Raw genomic sequence first — 5627 nt, forward strand, 5'->3', positions numbered from 1 at the left:
CTCTTCTGCCCCTTTCCCAGCACGATCCACTTCTCCCTTGAGGACAAGCTCTCACCCTCCCCTGCTGACTAGTCCAGGCCGGATGAACCTCCGTCTCCCACACACGAGGCCCGTGGGTCATGTGGCACCATGGGGACCGTGGGTATCTCAGGGGCGCCCTCAGTGGCCTTTCAGCATGGCCCCTCCCAGCGCCTTGAGTTTCTCTGGCACACACCCCGCCCGCAGCCCCCAGAGAGAGAACAGGGACCACCCACAGGGGGTTGGGCCCAGGGGGCCAGTTTCACTCTCTCCTTATTGCCTCATCTCTAGAAACAGCAGCCAAGGTTTCCTAGGCCCCCACAACCCGCCAGGCTCTGCACCAAATGTCCTCGTGTGGGGGGCACATGGAAGCTCCCCGCAGCCTGGGTGGGGGTGCTCCCTCGGCTGCGGCCTCGGAGGACAGCAGGCTCTGCGGAGGCTGAAAGCAGTAGCGCTAGGATTTGAGGCTGGCGGGGCTGGGAGCAGAGACTCTGCTGGTTGCTACTGTCCTGCAGCCCCGGGTAACCCTGGGGCACAGGGTGACGGGCCAGGGCGTGAATGCATCACAGGACAGACATTGCAACGGTTCTGCCCAAAGGTCCAGGGGATTGCCACTCCTCTTTTGCAATAAAACAGATATGTGATCAGGTAGATTTCAAAAATCACAAGAATCTGGGAGATAGGACGGAACCGAGAGTCTGCTTGGAGCTGCATTCATTTCCTGGAGCTGCTGTAACCAAGTTCCACAAACTTAGCGACTGGGAACAATGGAAGTTTATTCTCCTGGTTCTGGAGGCCAGAAGCCCCAAGTCGAGGTGTTGGTAAGGCTGTGCTTGCCCTGGGGTCTCCAGGGGCGCATCCTCGGTGTCTCTCCTGGCTTCCGGTGGCTGTGGTCAGCCTGGGCGCCACTTGGCTCGCAGCCGCACCCTCTATCTCTGCCTCTGTGGTCACGTGGCCTTCTCTCCCCTGTGTTTCTCTGTGTCCTCTCATCTCAGTGCAAGGACGCTGTCATTGGATTAGGATCCACCGCATATGACCTCATCTTAGCTGATTACATCTGCAAAGACCCGATTTCCAAATCAGGCCACATTCTGAGGTTCTGGGTGGATGTGAATTTTGGGGGGACCTTGTTCACCCCAAGAGAGGAGCCGTCGCTCTGACCCAGGCTCCAGCCCCACAGTGTGTGCTGATGCTCTCTGCCCGTGCCTGTGGAACTTGAGAGCAGTACCCCATTTATGACAAGACCCCTCCCAGGGTAAAGAGGTCCTAACTCTGGGCACGAGGGGGCGAGGGGCTGCCAGGCTTGCAGGCAGTGGGGTCACTGGCGCTGAGAGTGCCTGCAACAACCTGGCACCGGGCGTCTGCCTCCTTCCTTTGGGGACCCAGCACTTCTGTCTGTCAAGCAGAGTGGAGGTGATGTGTCTGAAGCCAGCGCTGCGAGGACAGACCCCTGGAACACCCCGCCTGGCTCATGGAGCCCATCCTGTGCCCACCAGCACGGCTCAGGTGGAGCCAGCCCAGCGCTGCAGCCAGGACCACTTCAGAGCCACTGTCACTCCCCCTGCTGTCTATTAAATATGCAACACCCAGATGTTGCACCAGGCTGACCCTGAGCAGGCTGGTGAGGGCCCCATAAAACTTTGTGGAGACGCAAAGGGGCCCATACGGCTCAAAGCCTGATATTTGCTCAAACTCCTGAATGCCCACAAATTAACTAACCACACACGGCTAACTGGTAGGCACACAGCTGGGGAGGAGGGCTTCTCAGAAGCATCGGTCGCGGTAATTGACGAGGAGGATCTCCTTTTAATTGCCTGCACTTAGGCGGTTGGGCAGCGGCCCCAGGCCTGTCCCATTGCCCAGTGACCGTGGAGAGCGAGCAGATGCTCTCCAGGCGGCCCGTCTGCAAACAGGGACGCTTTCCCCTTGAAGGGCCTGCCGGCAGGAGGCCCCAGTGTTACTAGGGACACTTGCCCTGGAGGTGTTCCTGCTGCCCTGGGATGGGTGTGATCCCAAAGAAAGATCCCAATGCAGCTCCCCCACGGCTCCCACCGAACACCCTCCTTACCTACCTGTCTCCCCACCCCTGGCAGTCACCTGTCTCCCCACCCCTTCCACTTCCAGGTCTTCATGCTTATCCTCCCACGGTCTGGACCTCTCTTGCCCGGGCCAACCCTCAGGGTCTCAGCAGAAATGCCAACTGGTCAGAGGCATCCCCAGACCCCCAGGTCAAAGCCCCCTGCTGACCCATTATCTTCATCACATTTAACCACAAGCTGTAAATATCCTGTTTCCATTCCAGCCCACAAGGGAGGGGGCTTGTCCAGTCCTGTTCCCTGGCCGGCTCTCGGCCGCGTGCGCATGGCTGGTGTAAATGGACGGCTGCTGGGGAAGCAGAGGGCACAGCGGGAGGCCCTGGGGGTGCCCCCACCAACACCTTGGCTCCCAGGGTGGATGAGAAGCTGCTTTGCCCTCCGAAGGCTGTCAGCATCCTGGGGCTGAGCCTCCTCCACCCCGGGCTCTGCTCTAAGACTTCCTGTGGGCCCCTACTCCCAAATGCACCCCACCCTCGCGGGGCCAGCACCACAGCGTGAGGCCTGGGGCCCTGTGCTCAGCAGGGCAGCTTGGGGCTCTGTCATTAGTCGAAATTCTCACACACTGTCTTTGAATTTGTGCTGAATTAGTGCTGACAGGACGGTGGAGTGTGTGCCCCAGGGGCTCTCAGCCTCCTTCCCCGAGGGGTCTCTGTCCCCTGCCCCGTGGTGACCCAGCCCTGCCTGGCCCCCTCCCCATCTCCAAGGTGGAATTTCACCAAGCTGGAGTCTCCCGAGCTGGCACACAGCAGGGCCTCCCTTGATGAGGAATAGTCACTCAGAGCAGCCAGAAGAACGCTCGCCCCCAAAGGGCAGGGTCGCGGCTCTGTGGGGTTGCGGCTGAAGACACGGGCAGGGCAGGTGCCAGGTCCCGAGGTTCCTGGGTCCTAGGGAGGTCGACTGAGGAGTCGGCCCCCGAGTGGGGCATCTTGGGGCACAGGCCTAGGCGGACACCCCAGGGTCTGGTGGAAACCGGGAAGGCGCCGAGGCCTCACCGGGCACGGTTCATTATTCTGTTTCCATAAAGTCACTTAAGTGGCAAGTGGCCTTGAAATTGATCCCTGATTGGAGTCAGGTTGGAAGCCATGTTGAAGTCATGATGCAGCTGTGGGCCGTTGTGCCACAAACAGCTTTCACAGCAGCAGCGGGAGGGGAGGGCGTGCGGGGGCGGAAGGGGGACAACTTCCAATAAAAGAGGTTTTGGTCCGTGTTATGTTTTGCTAATATTTGAATTTTACCTAAGATTACTTTTTCTCCCTTATTTAATATATTGTTTTAAATAAAAATTCCTAATAAATCTTGAGAGAAATATGTCATAGCAGAGCTTAAAAACCGTAGTGCAATATATAACAGTTCATAAAATATTCTCTCCAAATAGCCAAGATTGTAGGGCGTTTGGACCAGAAGTAGTTAACCCAGGAACGGCGTTTTATTAGCTCCTAAAATTAAGAAAGGGCAGTGCTGTTTCACAGCCAGATAACTAAGTCCCCTTTTCTCTTTTTTAATTCTATAAAATTAAACTTCCTGTTTTAAAGGTCTGGAGGGGCCCTGGGCATAGGGTCCAGGGATGAGCCCCGAGGGCGAAAGCCGAGAAACAACAAAGGCCTTCTGTGCCAGGACTTTCAAACGCGGGCTTGGAAAAATCAGGCCGCAGTCAGCAAAAAATTGCAGGTCATAAATCAGAGATCCATTTTTTCACATCATTTTAACTAATCCATTAAATCGTGGTGCCCAGGGCTCTATCAGAAACAGAAGCGCGGCCTCCCGGCACCTCCACCTCCCGGCGTTATTCAGACGCTGCTGCTGCTGTGACCCCCAGCGATTCAAGCCGTCCCGGGGTGGCCGGGCCCTGGGCCCCCCTCGCCCACGGTAGGCTCCCGGGGTGGCACAGCGGCAGCTTGTCCTGCGTGGGTGTCACTTGCTTTGTCCCCAAGGGTGAGGGAGCCCGAGGGGACTGAGGTGGCCCGAGGCTGTGCCTCACCCAGGAACTGACCAGTTCCCAGGATTTCTTCCAAGTTGTCGAGGCAGAGGAAATAAATCCCCTTAGGTCCCACCGCGGGTCCCTGAGAGAAGTGGGGTTGCCCTCAGCCAGGCGGGGCCAGGCTTTGCGGGCCTGGGACGTATACAGCCAGGGTGCCGCTTGAAGAATGGGGTCCCGAAAAGCTTAGTTGTCAAAGCTGACAACATGTACCACCGTGCGCCCAGCCCCTGCGTGGTTTTCTCTTGTTTAATTTTATTTCATTTTGGCTGTTAAGGGGCCATTTTGCTTCTGCGTGTAGATGAATTCTTAACGAATTCTATTTTAAAAACATTTCTGACAACACAGCCACGGGGCCGCTTTGTGGGCGCAGGCAGGACGACCGGGCGGCAGAGGGAACATTCACCCCCGTCCTGCTTCTGCGGCGCTGGCCCTGCATAGGGTGACCTGCCTACACCCGTCGCCCTGAGGGCAGCGACCCGCCCACCCGCGACACGATTCTTTCCACCAAACTCAAGATCCCGCGCGCCAGCCGCACGACTCGAGTCTCCGCTTGCCCCCGAGCCCTCTGCCTGCATGCGGCCCTCCAGTGGTCACCTCCACGGTGAGCATGTGGGTGGCCCGTCTGGGATGCCCTCCTCCTCCCCAAGGGCCTGGTGGGAGCGAGCAGGGCACCCACTGTGCCCCGACCTGGAGCTCACCTGCAGGAGGCCGAGGGCGTGGAAGTATGAAATCTGAAGACACCCTGCCCACGGGGGTCCAGGTTGGGGCCTCTTGGGGCCAGGGGCCAGGTGGGGACTGATGCTGTTTCCCGCCTGGACACAGCAGGGGCTCCGTGAGCGTCCTGTGACGGACGAGGCTGAAACGGCACCCACAGCCGGCAAATGCGGCTTTTCCTCCGATGGAGGCACAGCTGGTGCTCCAGGCCCCGAATGGCAGACTGCCTGCCTGCCCTTTGGAGAGGAGAGCCCGTCTGAGATGAGTGGACAGTTTCCACCGGGGGCTTGGACCCCACACCCCCATGCAAGGCAGGGGCCCAGAACTCGGGCAGCAGCCCCACATGAGCCGCATGGGGGCGGTCCTCCCGACCCGGCCAGTGGCCCGCAGCCCCTGTGCCACCCGCGCCCCAGGCCAGCCCTGACACAGCCCCCAGGAGCTGTGGGCTCATGACCTTCCTGGCCAAACTCTTTTGTACATTTATGGAAACGCACGGGCACATTTTCATGACAAAATACTTGCTAAATCTTGAGAGGAAAATTAAGTCCTTTGTGTGGCTCTGAAGAGTTCAGCCAAGCCCGGTTGTCAGATGTCAGACACCTGTTAGCAGCCGTCCCGGCCCAGTCGCCTCTGAGATGGGCCGCTCCACTGTCCTGGCAGAGTGCTTGGCGACACCCCAGGCCAGTCCGTGCCAAGAGGGGTCCTGAGGAAGCCAAGTGCCATGGCATGTGAACCCATGTTCACACACATTAACATACACGCACGCTGGCACACGGACCCATGTTCACACACATTAACATACACGCACGCTGGCACATGGA

Source organism: Equus quagga, chromosome 5 (assembly GCF_021613505.1).
Source record: "Equus quagga isolate Etosha38 chromosome 5, UCLA_HA_Equagga_1.0, whole genome shotgun sequence".
Lineage (NCBI taxonomy): Eukaryota > Metazoa > Chordata > Mammalia > Perissodactyla > Equidae > Equus > Equus quagga.